General features: G+C 45.2%; 1 protein-coding gene across 2 annotated transcripts in view; it reads left to right on the plus strand.

Annotated features, from left to right (window-relative positions):
- The window catches only part of SLCO2B1 (solute carrier organic anion transporter family member 2B1), a 141,639-nt gene that overhangs the window by 40,679 nt on the left and 77,230 nt on the right, over positions 1-23,730 (plus strand). The window lies entirely within an intron of this gene.

The raw sequence follows: 23,730 nt of genomic DNA on the forward strand, positions 1-23,730 counted from the left end.
TCCCAGCTTAACTGCCAATGCAGCCACAATGGCCCTTTGAATGGAGTTCACAGTTCTGTCCATAGGAAGCAATCTTGAAGTCACATTCAGCTTGGAGGGAGGTACTCCTGAGAACACATGTGTGATATAGGTCTGTTGCTATGGGTTTCAGCACACGGAGCTTTTCAATTTTAGTAGAGCAAACCGCCTGTAACTCAGTCTTAAGAATATGGATTGCTCTGGTGGATCAGACTGTGGTGGGTCCATCTAGTGTAGGGTCTCCCAACACTGGGTCCCCAGATGTTATTGTACCAGAACTCCCATCATCCCCAGCCACACAGGAGTGATGGGAGTTGTAATCCAATAACATGGGGACGCAAGACTAGGAACCCATGATCTAGTTCCTGCTGGTGTCTATCTTATGTTTTGTTTTAGATTGTGAGCCCTTTGAGGATAGGGGTCCATTGTAATTAACCGGTCAATTAATCAATTAATTAATTCTCTATGTAAACCGCTTTGAACCTTTTTTTTTGTTGAAAAGCGGTATATACATATTTGTAGTAGTAGTAGTGCAGCATTCTGTCTCCATTTGGATACCTCAGGAAGCTCCCGTGCAGAGCATATGTGTGTGGTACCATGTGCTCTGTTGTTCATCTACAGTATCCAGCAACCAGAAGTACACTGATTCTAGTCATGGTCGCTTCATTTGAGCTGCCATCGCTAATACACATTGACAGGACTCCATGAATTTATCAAAACTTTAAAAAAAGAAATTAGACTCTGAACCCCAGTGCTTAAAAATACATTTCTGATAAAGCACAGCAACAACAGTGTTTCCTTGGTCTTCTTCCTCAGGGGATGAGATGGGGATCTCTCCTTAGGGGGTGGGACCACTCTTGGAAGAGCATTTGCTTGCTAGCTTGCATGCAGAAGGTTCCAAGTCCCCTCCCTGGCAGCATCTCCAAGATAGGGCTGAGAGAGATTCCTGCCTGCAGCTTTGGAGAAACTGCTGCCAGTCTGGGTAGACCATACTGAGCTGGATAGACCAATGGTCTGACTCAGTATAGGCAGCTTCTTATGTTTCCTATTTTTCCTATGTTTCTGACAACAACTATTGGGTTAACACAGAATCATAAACTGCTGACCCCAGGACTTCATGACACAGCAGTTGACTTGTTATGACTTTCCTAGGCAATCATTGCATTCGAACATGACCATACCTCTTCAAATTGCTTACAAAGCACTTTTGATTTGCACAACTGCTACACAGCCTTTGGCCTTGTTCTTGGCATACCACTAGCTGTGATACAGGAGATCTGCCCATTCGGCTTTATCTTGATTTTTGGACTAATTAAGTTGAGCCATGTGTGGGGGAATTAGCTTGGGACTGCAGGACTGGGATAGTGGTGGTGGTAACCCTTCCCCCCATGCTCTTCTCTGAAGTAAAACTAACCCCACCCTCAAGCTACTATTTGCCCTGTAGTGACAAACTATAGGTAACTGTATCACCCCCATAGTAGGTTTTCCCTTGTGGGGCAAACAGCAACTCCAGTTAAACCCTTTCTCTCCTAGCTGTACAGTCCCTGTCTGACTGTCCCTATTATGATTCTTTTTCTATTTAAAAGCAGTTTACAGTACATAGATAACTTTTTGTTGAAAAGTGGTATAATGATGATGATGATGATGATGATGATGATGATGATAAATAATTGGCTGCTTCTCCTTCTAATTGTTGATCTCTTGTGTTGCATCTCGTTTGTCCCTTCCTGGAGTGATATCTCTGTGCCTGGGCTGTCCCAGTTCAGACTACAAGCGAAGCCACATGGAATATTAAAAAAACTCAAATCTTTTAAAATAAGGAATGCTCTTCCATGGTTTGGTTTTTTTTTAATTCCCATACATTAAAAACTAGATGTCAGGAAGAAAGGTTCTAATAACCAACCCTTTTCCTTGGCAACTTAGTTGACAACTAAGTTTTGTGATGGAGCAGAAAATATAGGACTACAAGGACTTAACCTTTTGAGAATGAATCGAGCGCTTACGTGAAGGACATTTTCATTCCCCTTGGCTATCACACTTTGCTGACATCCAAGTACCGTGGTGATGTTGAAAACATAGGATCACGAGTATTAAGGCTTTTGGCAGTTAATACAGTACTTACTTGAAGGACTTTTTATCTATCCTTATTGATGTGGGTTAGTCCCTACAGAATATGTTAACAGGTTCTGGTTGGGAATTACTAGTCAATATTATCCTCCGTGTTTTATATTATGGTTTTTGAATTATTACACGCTTGATATACTAATCTATTTTGGTGAATATAGTTCATGGTAGTTATTTCTTATGACTGTGTCTTATCATTTCTTATGTCTTATGATTCAGTGACTGCTTTTATGGTAATTTTAATATACCTTTATTCTTACTATTATAAATGTTGAAGTATATAAACCTTGGTTCTTTGGGGTGGTTTATGGATTTTGAGTGAGCCTAGACATTGGTCTTTTATTCTCATTTGCGGCTCCAACTCGGACAGGGAGTTTGATCCAGATGTTCCGTGGGCAGGGAATGGCTTTGTGTGGAGGAACGTGGTAAGAAGCAGCAGCTCCTCCTCGTGCCCCAGGGGGCACCACATGAGGCGCAGCTGCCTTTGGCTACCGGCAGCCGGAGTGCTCCTGTTTCTCCCATCCCTCCCTGCTCCCACCTTAACAAGAGCCATGTTGCCTGCAGGCTGGCCATTCATCAGGTAGAGCTGATGAATGCTCTGCAGGAATAGGCACAACATGTGCCACCTCCACAAACACTTGGCCCTTGGTGCTTACCCTCCCAACAAGCCAACGGTTGTCTTGCCCTCTGCCCTGTGAGCTCCCTCCCCTTTTCCAAATAAGAAATTTGGAAAGTGGTTTTGGGAAGTTAGAAGAATGCAAAACAAGGAGGACTTTCAAGAAAAGCTCAAGAGCTTTTGGTAGAGCTGAATATAGCCGGCGTTTCTGTAATTCCAGGAATACTGTCTGCGCGAGCGCAGGGGTGGGCAGACCTTAGGCAGACAGAACCGCACATCACAATACTCTTACTGTATTGAAAGTGTTTAGGGCTTGGGGTTTTTTGTTTTTTAAATTTTTATTTTGCAAGAGATCTGGCACAATGGCAGCAAACATTATTTCTTTACCTTTAACCAGTAATAAAGATAGGTCAGACTGTTCAGTTATGCAAACAAAACAAATGGGGAGAAAGAGGCTGAGCTTCTGCAGCAAAGTGCCTTTTGCTGGGAATCTGCAATCTGTTCCCTCACCCCACTCTCAAAATTAAGGAGCAGAGCGCCTCTGATCATGTGCAAAACACCTTTCCTTACCATTGCAGCCTGTCCCTTTTCTACACATTTAAAAGTAAGGAGCTGTCTCTTTACCCAGCTAAAAAAAACCTGTACAATCTATGGTCCGTACAAAATTCACTTCCTGAGTTCCTCAGAAGAGCACTTGTTTCTCAACTATTTTCTCTCTCTTTTTAGGTAAGAGACACGGTTAGAATTAAGGAATGAGCAACCCTGAACACCAGAGGGAGAGAGAGGGAGTTTAAAAATAGCAGTCACACACTGCCACTCAGCTGGACAATCAGATTTGTGGTATTGACTGGGAGGGACGGGAGGAAGACGGGACCGCCAAATGCCGGTAGGGCTACTTCAGATTATTCAGGAGCTACTGGTAGCTCCTGAGCTAATGGCTGTCCCTCTGCTAACCCGTCTGTAGCACGATCTCAGCAAAATGTCCACCATCACACCCCGCCCCCCACCGCCCTCCCTCGAAGGAGGCCAAAGTGGTTGCATTGCAAATTTGCAAAGCCAGCAAAACCAGCAGCAGAATTATTTTAGCTAAACTTAGAGAGCTGTGGTCTAGCTGTGTCAGCGGGACATCTGTCTGTCTGTTTTCCTGTGCATGTTCAAAACAAACAACTTTACTGCTCAGATTCCCTTCTGCCTCAGTGTTCCCAGGAAGGTAGATCTGGTTTAAAGCCAGTTCTTCTGACATGCTTGTGAAGTGGATGCTCAATTTCTGAGTGTTCCTGAAAAGGCTTCCTTTATGCTTGTGTAAGAGGATAAGGACCTGGCTTCTCTTCTGGAAGATTGCGACAGAGTTGGGAGCAGAAATGCCTTGTGATGAAACTGGCCTGGCCTATGCTCTTCACACTTGCTATTCTTTTCAGTCCAGCCCTGGGACTTTTACACACATGGCTCTTAGATCGCATCTCCTCCGGAATGGAGGGTGTGAGTCCACATATCAGCTGGATTTACCCCAAAGTCTCTGCAAGCTATCAGGGACCAGTACACAAACATCTCTGCTTTTCCCCGAATTACTGCTGCACAGTCTAGCTTGGCCTAAATTATGTCCAGAGTAAAAAAATCCTCTATTTGTGGCTACTTTAAATAAAAACTAAAAACAAAAAACCCCGAGCTTTCTGGTATGTCCCGCACTTATCACGCAATGTGTTGAGGGGCAATTGCCAGTAATTTGGCTTTTTTTCAAAACTTGCACTGGTCACCATAGGAACATAGGCGTTACATATGCGGATGTTGTTGGAGGATACCTGGAAGCCAATGTAACCTGTGCCCTTTGTGTCTGAGCTGAGGCTACATTTTTCTTCATCACAGAGAGAAAGCAATGATTTCAACTTTAAACTCCCATGGCCTCTTAAATGGTCTGGAGTTGGTGGGGCATGAGCTGATGAAGGCAGTTACAAAGGCAAATTCATTACAAAAATCAGCAAAGATTTGGGTCAGATTTGGCAGGTTCGGGTTAAGCGTTCTGTTGTTTGATCCAGCTGCTTGGCAACTTGTCTCGCCGGTCTTCCGTAACTAACAGTCAAACTAACCACATAAAAAAGGTCTCTCACCTCTTCCTTTGGGATGCTTTGTGGTGAGTTTGTGCCCCATGGATCAGATCGATCTGTCTCCCACTCTACTGCTTTGTATTGGTGCCAAAAATTTGACACCTCTCATGACCTAAGTGCATTTGTGTGATGTTCTCGGTGCTTTTCCTTCTGGAATCCAGGTGAATCACACGCACATTAGGATGGTGCTCTTGCTGACTCTGCATATGTTGCTGACTTTTAGAATTGTTCTTCTCTCTTTAGACTTCATCCAGTGCTCCACCTCTATGATTCTGAAAATACACCACATGTGACAAAGATTCCGTAAGTCTCCAGTACTCTTCCCTAAAGAAATCCAAACATGTCTTCTCTTGGAGAAATGGAGAAACTGAGGCCGTGTAACAATATTATAAGACAACTGTGCTTTCCAAGTGTAATTTTTTCCCCTTTTACTGAACCCTCTCTGGACTTTTAAATCTGTAGAAGACCGGCTACCTTGGAGTAAATGAACAGGGCAGGTGGAACAGAACCTTCTGCATGCAACGTATGGGGATATTGCTGGATGGGACTGTGGCCATGATCTTTGGTAGCCAGACAAGTCTTACAAGCATATTCCAAGTTTTGTCTGTTACTGGAGAGTAAAATTGTGCACTTCCTTGAGAGCAAACCCCATTGAAAGCAATGGTGGCTACGTAGGGAACGACACAATAGGGGCAATAAACGTTTGAAGCTCTTCTCAGGATTGCTGAGAAGAGCTTCCTTGAGGTCTGTGGGGAGAGCAGGTTTGCCCGACCCTCCCCGCAGATGATCCCTTACCCTGCGCTGAGCAGGCGGATCGCCCCGCCCCCAGACAAGCAGTGAATCTCCTGCAGGGCACCTGCACCTTGCCTCACCCGCCTGGCAGCTCTGGGGGTCGGATGCAGGGAAGTGCTGCCATACAGCACCCCACTCCCTGGAGCCCCACTAAGGCTCTGTGTGAGTGTGTAGTGCATTTCTGGGATTCCCCCCCCCCACCCGAGTGTGTCCACCACGGCTGCAAGCAGCCACGGCAGCCACACAATCTGAAAAATGAGTTTAATGGAGCCTGGTTTCTCTTGCTCATGAGAATAGCTTCAGTGTCTCTCAGTCATCAGATCCTTGCAGTGTCCTGGGGAACAGCGGTCCCTCTATTTCCCTCCGCCGCGCCCCCCCCCCCATCTCTGTGCAAAATGAGTTTTGTTCTGGGCAGCAGTATCAAGGCACTGTGTTCGTACATGCATAAAGAGCGGGGCCTTCCTAATTCAACCTGAGCGGGATCTAAAATTAACTGAGTGCACATCAGAAAACTTGTGAGCATGCGCATGTGTGCATGCCTTAGAGGGAACAGTGCTGGGGAAGGGTTGTGTTCTGCATTGAGAGAGGCTGGCCTAGACCCTTTTTAGCATGTTAATATGTGGAAGTTAATGGACTGTAATCTGTGACCCATAGGTTTGGGTCAAAATGTGCATAGTCCATACAGTGAAATATACCAACCCCTTCACTGCTTTCACAACTCATGCTAAGACCCAAGTTCCACTGTGGATTTAGAATACTGCCAAGAAAAGAAAAGAAAAGAAGAGTGTAAAGGCTCCTATACATAATAAAAGAGAATTTTCTGCAGGCTATTAATATTAAATAATGGTAGGAGGACACCTACTTGTGACATGAATTAATTATGGCACTAGCAGCCTAACACATTGTTTTTCAGAAGCTGCACAATATTTCTACTGCAAACAATCTTGAATGCCAGCCTTATAACTCACCCAAAATGTCACTGAAACCAGCGGCAGAGCAAACGCTGTAGATTAAACTAGCCACTTCCGAACATTGCACCATTGTTTACAGCTCCTGCAGTCCTCCAGCTGAGGTGAATGGGTCTGCTTGAGCAGAAGAGACTGGCCTCTTGAGGTCACTGGCACTGGCAGTAGGTTCTTCTGATCTCCCAGGGGGTTGTATATTATTGTGGTTCGATGGGGGTTGGGGTTGGCGTAAGACCCCCGAGAGCAGGGTTCAAGTTTCAGTCATGGGGAAAGGTGGATACCCCTAATGAGCAGGTCACCAGGCCCAGAGTTCTGACACATTAAAAGGCCGGCCTCAAAAGGCTGTTGTGAGATTGAACAAGGAAAAGTAGCCAAGCGCATGGTTGGTCAGTGCTTGGACAGCTCTGCTGCCTTTTTCGCCCAGCAAAGTTCCTTCCTTCCTTGTGCTGTAGTGGTTAGGAGCCAAAGGGTCCAGTTGGGTCCTACCTTCAAGAGTCTCCCAAATGGGCAGACTAAGGCCTGGAGAGGAGAGCTGGTCTCGTGGCAGCAAGCATGACTTGTCCCCTTAGCTAAGCAGGGTCCGCCCTGGTTGCATATGAATGGGAGACTAGAAGTGTGAGCACTGCAAGATATTCCCCTTCTTAGGGGATGGAGTCAGTCTAGGAAGAGCATCTAGGTTCCAAGTTCCCTCCCTGGCATTATCTCCAAGAGCGGGCTGAGAGAGATTCCTGCCTGCAACCTTGGAGAAGCCGCTGCCAGTCTGTGTGGACAACACTGAGCAAGATGGACCAAGGGTCTGACTCAGTAGATGGCAGCTTCCTATGTTTCCTATCTAGCCCGAGTATTTCTACAAGGGGCTCTTTAGTTGGAAGTAGGACTGGAATTAGGTGAACCAGTTGCCCAGGGGAAAGGGGAAGATTACTAGGCAAGTTCTTATCTTCTTTAGATCACTGTGAAAGTGCCTTGAACATTGTTTTGCATTTCTTGCCAAAGTTTTGTTCTTCTACTGTAATGCTTAAAGTACCCATTTTTATCTATTTGTCTGGAGCAGTCTGGATATTATTGTGCTATAGTGAAAATTGCTTGCTTAAAAGTATATTGAAACACAGAGGTAGAGGAAAGCACTAGCCATTTAACTATGAGTTTGTATTCCTTGTGTGGTGTCTACCCCTCCCTTTGGTCTTTCCTTGACACCCCTTTTGTCCTAACCCAGACAGAGGCACTGAGGTGCCTGTGCAAGTTATTTACATGTTTCTTCAGAGATAGTTTTTTTAATTGATAAGTACCGCACATAGTTGAAGAGGGAGATGGCCATGAGCACATATACAAGGGCAAATTGTTTACATACCATAAGAACATAGGAGCAGCCCTGCTGGATCAGGCCCAAGAAGGCCCATCTAGACCAGCATCCTGTTTCACACAGTAGCCCACCAGATGCCACTGGGAGCCTACAGGCAGGAGTTGAGGGCGTGCCCTCTCTCCTGCTGTTACTTCCCTGCAACTGGTACTCAGAGGCATCCTGCCTTTGAGGCTGGAGGTGGCCCACAGCCCTCCGACTAGTAGCCACTGATAGACCTCTCCTCCATGAAGTTATCCAAACCCCCCCTAAATCATTCCAGGTGGTTGGCTGTCACCACATCTTGTGGCAGAGAATTCCACAAGTTGCTTATGCATTGTGTAGAAAAGTACCCCCGTTTGCTGGTCCTAGATTTCCTGGCAATCAATTTCACGGGATGACCCCTGGTTCTAGTGTTATGTGAAAGGGAGAAGAATTTCTCTCTCTCCACTTTCTCCACACCTTGCATGATTTTATAGACCTCTCTCATGTCTCCCCGCAGTGGTCTTTTTTTTCTAAACTAAAAAGCCCCAGATGCTGTAGTCTTGCCTCATAAGGAAGGTGCTCCAGGCCCCTGATCATCTTGGTTGCCCTCCTCTGCACTTTTTCCAGTTCTACAATGTCCTTTTTTAGATGTGGTGACCAGAACTGTGCACAGTACTCCAGGTGCGGCTGCACCATCGTTTTGTATAAGGGCATTATAATATTAGCAGTTTTATTTTCAATCCCCTTCCTCATGATCCCTAGCATGGAATTGGCCTTTTCCCAGCTGCCACACATTGCACAGCTGCCAGGCTTGACTGGCATGGAAAAATCCATCTGAAAGGTATAGAGTCAGATCTAGGGGTCTGTACCCTATAAAAGAGGTTGCCTTTAGGCTGGATGAGGGATAAGATGGAGGTACTGTCTGTAGGGGGTCAGGATCCAAGAGATGATTTTGATCTGCCTGTTTTGGATGAGGTTACACTTCCCCTAAAAGATCAGGTTCGTAGTCTGGATTCCAAACTGTCCCTGGTTTGTCAGGTTGAGACTGTGGCCAGGAGTGCTTTTTATCAGCTTCGGCTGATACGCTAGATACGTCCATTTCTGGAGACAAACCACCTTATAATGGTGGTACATATGCTGGTAACCTCTAGGCTTGACTACCGTAATGCACTCTACATGGGGCTGCCTTTGTATGTAGTTCGAAAACTACAATTGGTACAGAATGTGGAAGCCAGATTGGTCTCTGGGTTTACCTGAAGGGACCGTATAACACCAATTCTAAAAGAACTGCATTGGCTGCCGATATGTTTCTGAACGAAATACAAAGTGCTGGTTGTTACCTATAAAGCCCTTAACGGTTTAGGTCCAGGGGTACTGAAGAGAGCGCCTTCTCTGATATGAACCCTGTCGCCTATTAAGATCATCTGGAGAGGTCCGGTTGTGATTGCCACCAGCTCGTTGAGTGGCAACTCGGGACCAGGCTTTCTCTGTGCTGACCCAGGGCTTTGGAACGTGCTCCCTGCTGAAATGAGCATCTCCTTCTCTGTTTGTTTTTAGGAAGATCCTGAAGACATTCCTGTTTCCCCAGGCTTTTAACTGAAATCTATTTTTTAAAATTTTAATGTGTTTTTATCTATTGTGGTTTTTTATCTGTTTTATGTATTTTAAATGTTTTATATTTTATATTATGTTTTAATCTGTACACTGCCTAGAGATTTCTATATTAAGCGGTATAGAAATTCAATCCATCAATCAATCAATCAATAAGGCGGAGAAGTAAGGAAAGCAACCCACTCTGTCTGACTGTCTGTCTAGCTCTTGAGAGAGGACAGTTTTCACACTTTTTCACACTTGAGCTTGTTAGTGCATGACACTGTGTGGCTGGCATGCAGATCAAGTCTCCCATGACACCGGTATCTGGCCCAGAATCGAGATGCCAGCTTCCTAGCTTGTCAGCCTGAGTGACTCGAACCGGGATCCCATGCCTGCCTTCCTCCTTTAACTTCGGTTACTCCAGCAAGCAGCATTCAGACATAATGATCCTGGAATGGAACCTCAGGTAGGAGCGGCAAAACTCACTACAAACCTACAGTTCATATTGGAGTTTTGGGAGGGAACCTCGGGTAGCTTTTGTGTCCGAACCACGGTTGCACGCATTCAGACATGCAAGAAATTCAGCCTCCGGCCCCTCCAACACCAGTTTCCCTATGTGCAAATGGGGCCATGGAATGAACCCACTTGCAATTTCAAAAGGGCATCTAGTCATCAACGATGTGTGCTATGTGTGCGAAGACATCGAAAATGTCCTAAGCAGCCACACTGTGCTCCTCAAGGGGCTGAGGACTTGCGTTTCTTGAACAGCAGTTCCCCACTCCTTCCATAGAGCCTTATAACAGTTGAAACGGAGAGGAAAAGCTCCAAACCTTGTTGGGCATATGCAGGCCCTGGGTGTGCCTAAGTAGCCCTTTGAATTTCAGCCCACAACTGGTGAACAGACCATGCGTATTTTAATGAATAATCATTTTAACTCTTAATTGACATTTCAACTATTCCTTTTTTGTTGTCCTTCCTCATTTTACCAGATCAAACAAGTCTTTAGCATCTAACTCTTAGTCCTTTCTCATTTTTAAAAGATCTGTTTCACATATATTTTGCTACTGCCTGGATCTCTATGATCCACGAAACCTTATGTTGCTTTCAGTATCTGGAGAAATGCCTCCTACTATTTACAGTCTCCCCATCCCATCCTATCTCATGCACTTAGATGGTCCAGAGAAGCCATCTTGTATGTGTAGCTCTGCTGTGGCCAGAAGATAAAGAGCACCCCACCCACGGAGCTCCCTGCCCATGAAGCTTCCCTGCTGGCTTCCAGTGGCAGATGAAAACCTTTACATTGTCAAGAGCTTCTATCTGAATCAGGGTTTTTGCTGGAGTCAGCAGCTGACATCCAGGCAAATGCTACGTTGCACTAGTGCAAGGAGTTTGCGTTCCAGGCTAGGGGTGCGCTGGTAGGAAAAGGGTGTGCAAGAGGAGTGTTGTAACATGAGGTAAGTGTTCTCACAAATTCTTGGGGGGAATTCAATAAGAAGATGCTGTTTGGGGCAGTATCCTGATGCCACATGCCGTTTCAGCCTCAAAGTCCATTCTGATCACTGTGGCACACGGAACAATCTTTGCTAGACAAGGAAGGCAGCAGAGCTGTCCACTCTAGGCACTGATGAACAAAAGTGTGATGGACTGCGTTTTCTTGTTCAATCTCACAACGGCCTTGTGCGGCAGGCCTTTTAATGAGGCCTGGTGACCTGCTAAGGGGAGAATCCCCCTTCCCCCATAACTGCAACTTGAACAAAAAGGGTGTGCTTACACAACCTGTAGTGTACCTCCCACTCTGCAACCTCTTCTGTGTACATGGCAGGGAATGATGCAAAGCTACTCACAATTCTTATTGCACAAGCACAACACTTGTGCAAGTGAACTGAGAGGGCAAGAGATTGCACAGCTTTGAGCTTATTGTGTATGTGTATCTTTATATGTTGCACAGCATTAGACTGGATATTGCCCTTAGTCCTTTATTCCTTGCTCTTGTTACTTGTTTTCATTTTGTACGTGGCATTTCATTGTATACTGTGAATTTCTCTGGGGGCCTGGCAGTGGAGTGGTATGTAAATTTAATTAAAAAGCAAAACAAACTAAATGTTGTTATGCCCATGGGAAAGCCTTATAATTGTGTGCCAAAACAGTTTTAAATCAATTTGATCATTATTATTTTGCCAATAAAAGCTGCCATATACCGAGTCAGACCATTGCTCCATCTAGCTCAGTATGGTCTACATAGACTGACAGCGGCTTCTCCAAGGTTGCAGGCAGGAATCTCTCTCAGCCCTATCTTGGTAACGTACTGTATGCTTTGGTAGTTTGTTGGTTCAATTAAAAAAAAATCTTGTCCTATTTAAAAAATAAATAAAATCTTGTCCTATCTTGGAGATGCTGCCAGGGAGGGAACTTGAAACCTTCTGCTCTTCCCAGAGCAGCTCCATCCCTTAAGGGGAATCTCTTCCAGTGCTGCTCACACTTCTAGTCTCCCATTCAAATGCAACCAGGGTGGACCCTGCTTAGCTAAGGGACAAGTCATGCTTGCTACCACAAGAACAGCTCTCCTCTCCTGTAGTATTTGTAGAATGTGCCCTAGCATTTCCCTCCAGTGCCTATTGGAATATGCCCATTGATTCTTTAGTGCTAGATGATGCATGGTTGTATTCTAATCCCAGATCTGCCCTGAGAGAGGATTTTCCCTTCCCAGCACTCCTACCACATGAATGCATAACAACATCCTGGTTATGGTCAGGTGGCCTGTGTGCTTTCCAGGGTGAGGCCACATGCGCATGGCACAAGTTCAGCCAGGAGTGTCAGTTCTGGGGTGCAGGGTGGCCAGCAGCTTCCCTTGCAGCTGAACCTGTGTGGCACCAAGTCAGCCTGGTGGCTCCTGGGATTATGCTGCTAGAGCATTGAGAATAAAGGTGCCTGGACTGAGCACACTTCTAAATCCATTTCCTTTCTCTCTTATGACAATACAAAGTAAATTTTAGGATATGCTCTAACATTCCCCCGGTACATACTGTAGATCCTCGCTGCCATTGTCTCTCCTGAGACCAGAGACGAATTTCGTCTTATCACTCTATCCCATACCTTTGTATCCAAGGCCCTCAAAGGAGTGGGGTTTCCCCCCAGTTCATCAAGCTGTTCACAGGAGCAGCTCTACTCAGGGTAGGGCTGCTCATGTGAAGTGCTGGGATCGAGGCCAGTCCTGGTGCTGCCCTCCTGGGTAGCCCGGGAATTTTACTCTACTGTTTGCCTGGCTGGAAGGGAAACAGGTAGAAGGTGAACTGTTTACCTGGGTAGAAGGGTGTGAATGTGCCCTTTTGCCCAGGTACAGGGTTGTGTGAATGCTCGGACGGGCTGCACGCACGGTGGGATCCCTCAGTGCACACCGTGCTCATTGCTTATTGCACTGTGGGATATCTGGAGGCCGGGAGACGTTTTCCCAGCCTTCAGAATGCTGTTCAGCTCGTAGCGGCACCAGTTGTGTGGTGTGGGCTGGAGTGGTCCTGGACTTCCCTGAATGACTTAGGAATGCCTGGAGCAATCTAGGGCTATTTCCAGACAAAGGGCTAGCGCACCCCACTCATTTCTGTCTGCACTAGGAGTGGAGTATTGGGGAGCACTGATGTTTGGGGTGCCTCCCCTGTTCCTCCGAATGAAGCTAAGGTTTTTAGGGAGTTTTTTGAATTAAAATTTGTTGTTGTGCACTTTGGCTTAGCACACTTTCAGCTTACCACGCTTCTGCATTTCTCTCCCCATCCCCACCCCCACTTCTGCCAAGACTCCTGGGGAACTTGGAATGGAAGAAACCATGTTTGAAACTGCTTGGTCTCCCTGTTCTTTGAATTTTGTTGCCTATCAAGTTAATAAATCACTTCCTGAAAATTCTGCTTAATAGATCGCTTCCTAAAATCTCAATGAATTCTTCTCCTTTCTTTCTGCCTGATTGTTTAATGACTTGACTGCAAACCTGTGTACACTTTCCTGGAAGTAAGTTCCACTGAGCTTAGTGGATTTTACTCATGAATACGTCCCACTTCCTTAGAAGTTTATGAATAACTCTTGTGGAGCCCACAATTTCCTCCTTTTTATTTTTTTTAATCAAATTGTTGCTCTTGTGTTCTTTCAGCTGATGAGGAAAGGAGAAAAAGTAATATAGCACAAATACTGCTTGTATATTATAGACTATAATGCTGTAAACTATAACGTAAAATCATTAAAATGTGTATAGCTGGTTTGTGTCTTGTCCAAATGGGATGAAAATCAGTTGAGTGGTAGACCCTTGGTAGGCCAGTATACCATTTGAATTGCAGGCACATAGATTTGAGGAGTTCGCACACTCACACTCTGAAGTTTTGAGGGCTGACTTGGGGCCATTAAAATGGCTGCAGTCTCTGTGAACTGGGAGGAGTGAGAAGAAACTGATAACATCAGTCACATGACCCATTTACCTGGGCCTGGAGAGGGCTGACCGGGAGGCTTCTACCTGCCTCCCCACACATGATCCTGCCACCCCCTGTCCCTCTGTTGCTCATGTGCCCACACAAGCGGCACTGTGTCAAGTGGCAGAGTCTCTTTCTTTGTGTCCCTCCAAGAGATGGTTGCTGCTGCTTTTGGTGCAATTTCAGTGACCTCCCCTTCCCCCAGAAGCTCTCTGAATCACCTGAAAATATGTCCCTGAGGGCTGCATAACTGGCCTCAGGGATATATTTTTGGGTGACACCGAGAGTTTCTGTGGAAGGGGAGGTCATCAAAATCTGCCCCCACTGAGTCAGCCATGGAGCTGAGTTAGTTGAACTTTTCAGAAGCACCAGTGCTTCACCTGTTGCACCACGGTGTGTCATTAGACACGTTGTCAGCTGGTATATTCTTGATGTTTTTCAATGGTGCTTTTAGGATCTATGACCAAACAGATAATGCTTCAGGTGAGTTGCTGTTGCTTCTAGGGCGAGTTTTTAAATCTGCTGCTGTTTTAAGGAAGGCTGTTTTTACTGTCCTTGGCTATATGTTTTTATCTGATTTTTGTTTTATTTTTTGTAACCTAACATGATTGTGGTATTGTAGCAAGAAGTGGGGTGAAAATGTTAGAAGTAAATAAAATAAGTTCCTGCTGCTTAAAAAATGGTGTGTTGCATGACTGGGAAGTTCTGCTCTTTCCACAAAGGACCCACACTTATCACTGCTTTATCACTGGAATTTAGTATCAAAAACCACAAAAAGAAATCTCTCACTTTTCTCCTTGACAAAGAACGGCTTATTCCCAGGAACGCTGAAGGTGCTTTTGTTTTGTGAACTTAAATCTGATTGCCCTTTCACGTTTGTGTGCTTTGAAAATTTTTACTTTCTATTGTTCTGCACCACTGTAACCCCTGTCAGTAATGTGGAAAGTCCCTCATAGTTTTATGGCAGCTGAACTTTCTTTGCATGAGCTTCAGGGCTGACTTCTGGGCGTGTGGTAGGTAAACAGTTTTCCGCGTCTCAGAAGCCTCGCTGGCATGAAAGGGCTCTGTAATGTGAGTCGGTGGCATCGCTGGAAAAGATTGATCCTGCTGCCGCCCTTTTGATGGTGCTCATGGCTAGTTTCTTCTTGTCTACTTTCAAAGGATATGGACAGGTGAGAGAAGACATTTTGACCTTTACATTGTTTGTGTGTACCCTGAACTAAAAGGGAACTGCAATTCTGCAATCCAAATTCTATGAAAATCAGGGATTTCTGCAACCTGTTTATTGCGCAAATTGAGCAGCTCTGAGCTTATTATTTTAGTGGGGAGGAGAAAGGATCTCTGCAGGGGTCTACCTCTCCTGTAATGGCAAGTATTTTATCACCCGCTGCCAAGGGTGAAAGGGGGGCCCATCCTCTCTTCCTGCTTGGAACTGGAGAGGGGTGGGGAGCATCCCTACCGTTATGAGCCTATTGCAGCTATGGGGACAATCTCTGCCCCTCTAGTCAAGTCAGCTTCATGTTATGTTGTTCTTTCTCTTCTCTTCTCATTACATGATCTTTTAATATCACTTTTTTATTTCCTTTGGTTTAAAAAGGGTTCTTTGTGTCAAAGGCTTGTGGGACTATCACTGCCTAGGAAGTCCTCTCTCACACTTCAGTCTTCAGAAGCCTAAGGCACAGCAGCACTCTCTTTCAAAAGGCGCCCCTCTGGTGTGGGGAAGTGCCCTTCGGATGGAGGTAATCCAAAGAACAGGTGGTACAAAACTATTTATCAGAGAAGAATAAGTCCCTCTATGTTTTAAGGTATAACCTCTTCCTCCGGGGATATTCTTTTTCCTGCAAAGTACAAAAATAGATCAAGTGGCGCAGCAGGGAAATGCTTGACTAACAAGCAGAAGGTTGCTGGTTCGAATCCCCACTGGTACTATGTCAGGCAGTAGCGATATAGGATGATGCTGAAAGGCATCATCTCATACTGTGTGGGAGGAGGCAATGGTCAACCCCTCCTGTATTCTACCCAAGAAAACCACAGGGCTCTGTGGGCGCCAGGAGTCAAAATCAACTTGACGGCACACTTTACTTACTTTACAAAAATACTATCTTTTCCCAATGTCTGCCAAGAACATGTTTTTGTGCTTTGCATGAAAAAGAATATCTCTGGAGGAAGAGATTACACCTCAAAATGCGTAGGAACATGTTCTTCTGCAATAAATAGTTTTGCCCTACCTGTTCTTTGGCTTATTGTTTGTGCTGATGTAGTGCCTTCCCTTCTTGTGTGTCCTCACATGACTATGAGAGCTTTGATTAATTGGACGGTGTAGAACAGGGCACACGCTCTGTGATGCATGAGACAGGTATGGAAGAGCCAAGCCTGCTTTCAGCTTTCAGGTCTATTCTCTGGAAGCACTCTTGGGATCCTCCAATGGATGTGGCTTTCTCATTCGCACCCCCTCTCACCATTCAAATGGCCCTGCAACTCTCTTTTGACCCTAGTGTGACATCAACTGCCTTGAGTTAGGCAGTGGCTGGCGTCAAGTCCCCTACACTGCTTCGGTTTTGACACCATTGACATTGACACCCAAGCAACCTAGACACATCCTGAGCCGACAGGCTCGACAGTTGGCTCAAACCTGGGAGACAAAGAGGCTATGCAAACCTTGCATACTCTGGATGCCCAAGTAGCAGAACCACCTTCTCTCACACCTGTTTATCAGCCGATACTGCCAGCACCATCACCACCAGCAGCATCAAGTTCTGTTGACATACCAAGTGCATGTCTGTCATCAGGCAGAAGATCGGGTGGTCAAGAACCTCTCTTTCTGATTCAAAGGGCCATCCAACCTCTCAGTACATCACCACCCTTGCAGTGACACAGCATCAGATTGTTTATACGTTGGAAGAAGAGATACAAGATACAACTCCTGTATCCTAACTGCATCCTGTGTGCTCCTGGAGACATTTGATTTGGACCTAGAGATAAATATATGTTTGGGTGCTCAGTATTGGCATATCTCATATTGCTTAGATACTTAAAATAATTAAGTAATGTTTAAAATATATTAAAATAAGGGTAGAAGATGGGCTACCCAAATTTGCATGATTGTCAGAACTTGTGCATTCCCCTCCATCCCAGGTTGTTCCTAGCAAGACCACCCAGCTTTTTAAACTAGGGTGATGGGGAGCAGAGCCCTTCTTCCCTGATCCTTCAGTTGTGAGAATCCTTGCACTGCTTCTCTCCAGCCACTGGCACCCAGCACGCCTTCACCCACACGATGGCAACCATAGGAAGGTGTGCCTAAAGCAGCCACCGGCAGTAGGACTTACTGTCAGGTAAATGTGTATAGTAATCCTATGCACATTTAACTGGTTGTAGCTGCATGGAATACAGTGGGATATGATCCCAAGTAAGCATACATAGGATCATGTGGGAGTGGGCAAGGTTCTGCCTACAACTTTTGGTTTGGTTCCCTAGGCTAGCCAAGATGTGTGGATCCCTGCACTGAAACCATGTCTCAAAAGAAATCTATTTATTATTATTTATTTACACAGATAGGTGTTATTGACTGCTTTGTTTTATCCAGACATCGAGTCCTTCCCAAGGACCTGGGATGGCTGAATTTTATTGTCCATGTTGCTGTTATTATAGCTATTGTCCCAGAATATAGGCTGTTCCCAGTAAAGTTGCTTTTTGTAATTGGCTGATGGTGATTTCTGTGGCCCCTATGGTGTTGAGGTGCTCTTCAAGGTCTTTTGGAACTGCACCCAGGGCGCCAATTACCACTGGGATTATTTTGGTCTTTTTCTGCCACAGCCTTTCAATTTCCATTTGTAGATCTTTGTATTTTGTGATTTTTTCTATTTGTTTTTCTTCTATTCTGCTATCCCCTGGTATTGCTATGTCGATTATTTTGATTTGTTTTTCTTTCTTCTCAACTACAGTTATATCTGGTGTATTGTGTGGCAGATGTTTGTCTGTTTGTAGTCGGAAGTCCCATAATATTTTTGCATCTTCATCTTCTACAACTTTTTCAATGTTATGGTCCCACCAATTTTTGGCTACAGGTAGCTTGTATTTTTTGCAGATGTTCCAGTGTATCATCCCTGCTACCTTGTCATGCCTTTGTTTGTAGTCAGACTGTGCAATCTTTACAACAGCTGAGTAGGTGGTCCACTGTTTCATCTGCTTATTTACAAAGGCGGCACTTGCTGTTTGTTGTGGATTTTTCTACTTTTGCTCTTATTGAATTTGTTCTTAGTGCCTGTTCTTGTGCAGCCAGTATTAAACCCTCTGTTTCTTTCTTCAAGTTGCCAGTCTTAAGCCACTGCCAGGTCTTGGTGATGTTTGATTTTCCGGTTATATTGTGCAAATATTGACCATGCAGGGGCTTATTTCTCCATTTTTCTGCTTGGTTCTTGACTTGTTCTTTCTTGTAGGCCTGCTTTGTTTCATTGGTGTTGAATAGTTTCTCGTTCTTGACCATTTGAAGTGCATCTTCTTCACTGTCCTTGATATATTCTTCAAGGCCTCTTTTTTCCTCCTCTCCTGTTTGATGGACTTGCAGCATTCCTCTTCCACCTGAGCCGCGAGGGAGGTATAGCTTATCTACATCACTGCGGGTTGTTTATTTGGTCGTTGACCATAAATAAATGAATTCATACATCACTGCGGGGGTGCAGAGCGTGATTGATGATCATTATTTTCCTGGTCTTACAATCTAGCATCTGTAGCTCTGCCTGGGTCCAGTCTATTATTCCTGCAGTGTATCTAATAATAGATATAGTACAGCCCAGGTGTTTCTGGCTTGTATGGTGTTCCCACCATTGAGTTTGGACTTTAGAATTTTTCGAACTCTCCTGATGTATTCACTTCCAATTTTTCTTTTAACTTCAGTGTGTGCGATGTTATCAGCCTGGAGAATGCCCAAGTATCTGTAATGTGTACTCCATCCAAAGGCTCTGGGCGGTGTACAGCAACTTTAAAAAGACATAAAAACACACAATTCAAAACACAGTGCTAAAAACAATATTAAAAAATTCAAAAACAATTAAAACCATTTAAAACCTATTAAAAATACTTTAGAAAAACATTTTACAAACCTTGGAAGGCTAGGCCAAACAAATAAGTTTTGAGGGCTCTCTTAAAGGCTGACAGCGAGCCTTAACCACAGATATCTGCCGGGAGTGCATTCCATAGATCAGGAGCAGCTACAGAAAAGGTTCAGTTCCAAGTTGCCACCAGATGTACTGGTGGTAACTGGAGACAGACCTCCAAGTTGACCTCCACGAGCAATGGGGATCCTACCGAAGAAGGTAATCTATTTCAGTCATCTATTTTAGTTCCGACCATAAAGAACAATAGGGAACTCAGATCACCTCATTGTTCGCCATGGGTAGGTCGTAGGGACATCAAAGTGGGCTGGGTGGTAGGGCATGATGGCTGCTACCTATCACCCAACCCAGAAAAGAAATGGGTAAGCATACAATTTTAAAAAAAAGAAAACCTTTTTCCAATACCCCCATAGAATCCTATGGGGTAAGGTATTTTTTTAAATTGCCCACTTGCCCATTTCCTTTGTTGGTTGGGTAGTAGGTAGCACCCAACACAGCATAACACCTAACCCATTTTGGTGTCCCTAGGACCTACCCATGGTGAACAATGGAGTGTTTCGAGTTCCCCATTGTTCCCTATGGCCAAAACAAGCAGAGTACACAAATTCTGCAATCTTGCCTTGAAAAACACAGCAGAACAGAAGCACACAGTCCCTCCCAACACAGAACACCACATTTTGCCAAACACACAGCCCAAAAATGGTTAAAAAAGAATCAATGACCCAGAATCCACTGCCAGCCACAGTGCTTGTGCTGCACTAACATTATTGGCACAAGTTGCTCTCTCACACAGTTATTGCTCCTTCCTTCAGGATTGCAACAGCTGCTACAGCAGCACCCTTAGCAGCCAGCAAAAATAGCCATAAGCTCAACTGAAACATCTTCAGCCACATTTTGACTTACACTTGCAATGCAGTATGCAGACTCGAATTTGATTCAAATTGCCCTTAGAATAAAGGTCCTGACTGGAGTTCACTCGAATTGGCCCAATTCAAGCTCAAACTGATTTGACTCGAATCAATTTGTATATCTCTAATCTCAACTGCCTGCCTGCCTGCCTGCCTGCCTGCAGTAAGACTTGAAAATGAACTCATGACCTCCCAGGCCTTTTCCAGATTATCCGTTTGTGGCATAACAGGCAGGCAGTTTTTGCTCATTCTGCAGATGCCTTCCCTCAAATAAGTACTACTTCTGTTGTGGCAAGCACATGTGGGAGCTGATGCTCAGCTGGTTTGGTTGGTGACCTGTATGCTTTCCTCTGTGGTTCAAATAGTGGCTGGGGTCATAATGGCCCTCCCAGCAGAGTGACTAGGGGTGTGTAAGCTGGCTTGGAATTGAGCTGGCTCAGCTTGAAGGCTCGGGTTTGAACCAAACTGGGATACCCGGTCCGAGTTCAAGTCAAGTCGGTGTCCAGTGACTCCTCTTATGTGGTCAGGCTGGATCAGTTCCAGTTTGTGACTTGTGAGGATGTGGACAAGCTGCTCGCAGTGGTGTGGCCTACCACCTGCCGGATTCCCCTTTACACGTATACCCATCAAGCCAGCTCCATCGAGCCTGAGCCCGGGCCTCCCGAGGAGGCTCGAATCCAGTTCGGATTTGAGCCAAACTGTGAAAACTGGTTCTGTGCACATCTCCAACAGTGACCCCAGTCTAATATGGGGGATCTCTGTAGCTGCTTTGATCTTTTTAATATGTGTATATATATATATATATATATATATATATATATATATATATATATATATATATATATATATTGTAAGGAGGATATTCTGTTCAGAGGCAGCCCTTGTCACATGTAATTTGGCCCTCACACACACCAGAAATAAACCTTTCTAGGTGCAAGAGTGCCTCTGATCTGAATTCAGGAAAAATGTGTGCCACAGCTGTATTGGAGCTCTGGGCCTCCCTCAACTGCATGCTTGACTTTGCATGTTGAGATGGGTTGTGCTACAGTCCTTAACAAGTTGCTGTGGAATGGGGTGCTCCAGTCTGTTCTGCACAGATTTGGAGGGCAAGAGCTTGACTTGCCAGGACTTTAAAATAAGGGATAGAAACCCACTAAGGCTGGAAGCAGGCAACTGATTTTTAACAGAGTTGAAGGTGGCATGGTGAAGGCATTGTTGTATGGTGGGGGGCACACCGGTGGCTTTCTTTTTGCTCTATCGTGTCTGAACAAACACACCAAAGACATGGGTAAAGGATGCATGCTGCCTCTATAGCTAGCACTGGAGACCAACTATCTCCATTTGTCTTATCTTTGTTTAAAGAATAAGATTTCTTCCGCCTGCCAGTGAATTCCTCAGCCCAAGTAGCAAGACTTTCCTTCGAAGCGAGAAGGGAAGCTGTGATCACGTCTTAGAAATTATACTCTCTACAAGCTCTAAGGTTTGCATTCAGTTCTGGGGGAGAAGCCAGAGATTACAACCAAGATAAATTTGCAGTGTGCTGTATAGAGTATTTTCCATCTGAGCATTGCAAAGTGATTTATGTACAAACACTAGGTAATTGAGCCTCAGTGTGAACATTCTCCCCCTTTTTAATTAGCTCCCTGTGAGTAATTTGGTGATAGTTGCACAGTGAATTTAATATTAATGAGTTTTCTCAGAGCATTAAGGGAAACCCTCTCCCCAAGAAGACTCGGGGCTGAGTCACACAATCATTTGGGAGGGCAGCAGGAATGCGACGGAGCAGTCAGTCGGGATCCCTCAGCTGTTCCTTGCACACAACCATGCTTTTGGGCTCAGCAGCAGGCAGTGCTGCACACCAGTCCCTGGTCCCTCCCCTCCCCGGGATGGCCTCCAAGGAGCTAGATGCCGTCCCAGCGGCCCTTGCCCTGCCCACACTGGCAAGGTTTAACAGAAGAGAGCCGGTCTTGTGCTTGCAAGCATGAATGGTCAAACACACACACACAAACAATGAAGCTCTTCTCATGATCCGTGAAAAGAGTTTCTGTCAAGCTTGCGGGGAGAGCGGGCCTGCTCTCCTTGCAGACAAGTGGGGGATCCTTGCAGTGGGGGCTGCAGGGATTGGGGGCCACGCAGCCCCCAGGATGCCCCACATAAGCACGCAGAGCATCCTGGAGAGACCCCCGAGCCTGGGAGGCTGCTTGCAGCCTCCAGGCGGGGGTCTCCTCGCTGCGGCAGCACACAAGCCACCAAACGGGGTTAGCGGAGTGCAACCTCCGCTAACCTTGTTTAAGGGGAGGGGTACTTTAGGTGGTTTGTGTGGCAGCAGACAACCAGGAGAAATGGGGCTAGGCTCCCTTAGCCTGATTTCTCCTGGTCGTGTGAATAGCTTCAATGAATATTTATATAATCGCTATTTGACAAAAGTTCCCAAAGCAGTTTACGCAGAGAAAATGGTAATAAATTAATAAGATGGATCCCTGAGCCCTGGGGTTGGACTAGGCAAATGTAGGAGCCTGGGACACCACCACTCCTAGTGTCTGGAGTACTGCCAGCAGCCAGGCAGTCTGTGAGGAGGGCTGCAACCTGGGAAGGGAGGGATGGTCTCTACACCCAGCCTCTGTGACATGAGAAGCCCCCACAAGGCAGCTGGAGGGCCCCTCTACCACAGCCCCTTGGCTCTTTAGCTGGGTGAGCAGGGAGGGAAGCACTTGGCTATGGATTTGTGTGCCCCCACCCTGGCCACATGGATTGGCTTTCCCCATCCACACCTTCCTATCCAAACTCAATTTTTGGAGAAGAATTTGCTCTCTGCTGTTCTGCCTATTAAAGGAGAAAAAACAAAAATTAACAAATGAACCCAGGGAAGTGGTTCTCCCAACTTGCACATACAAGTTGTCACTTTCGAGAACTATATGTCATCCGAGTTATGGACATCCAACTTACAAACAAAAATTTGGAACACAACCCATTTGTAAGTTGAAGACTTCCTGCAGTTTCACAAGCAGTAACCTGGCTGCTGCCGCGTGGGTGGCCCAGTGTACTTGCCAGCATCTGTTGTTGGGGTGTCTGGCTGCTGCCCATGCATCTCTGACCATGGTATTAAACTATTTTGCCCCAAAGGAAAATTAGAACAATTTTGTGGGAAGTAAACTGGGGATTTTGTGGGAATGAAAAAGGCACTGAGGAACTAGTGTCAAAATGCATCTGACATACTTTGAAGATTGAGGGGTAAAAATCTACAGTAGAATCTGGACTGCCCTTTTGCAATTAGAACATACATGTTTTGTCATGCAGGTGTTATCATGACAGTAGGTTTTACTAGTTTATTGTCATGATAATGTGTATCTTTACTAGCTATATTGGTGTTATTTTATGAGTTAAGATAGATTGACCATATACTAACATATGTAGTGTTCTGTCAAGTCTCTGCTATATTTTAGAGTGCTTATGTTTATTAACAAGGGAAGATATTTTGATGATTATGTTTAGCTGTACTTTGGAATTTAGTTTTTTACTTGTATAAATGGGTACATATTTACTATGAGTGTCCTTAATTGGTCAAAACACGGCCAAAACGACTGCAAGTCAAAGTGGACAATACTGGTTGAGATGGGCCAACAGGCTTGACTCCATTTAATAAGGCAATTTATGTTCATGAAGATGCTGGAAACAGTTTGTAGAGAAGGGGGTGATCAGTTTCAATTCCTTCTTACGGAGCTTTTGTGTAAT

This window comes from Hemicordylus capensis, chromosome 3 (genome assembly GCF_027244095.1).
Source record: "Hemicordylus capensis ecotype Gifberg chromosome 3, rHemCap1.1.pri, whole genome shotgun sequence".
NCBI lineage: Eukaryota > Metazoa > Chordata > Lepidosauria > Squamata > Cordylidae > Hemicordylus > Hemicordylus capensis.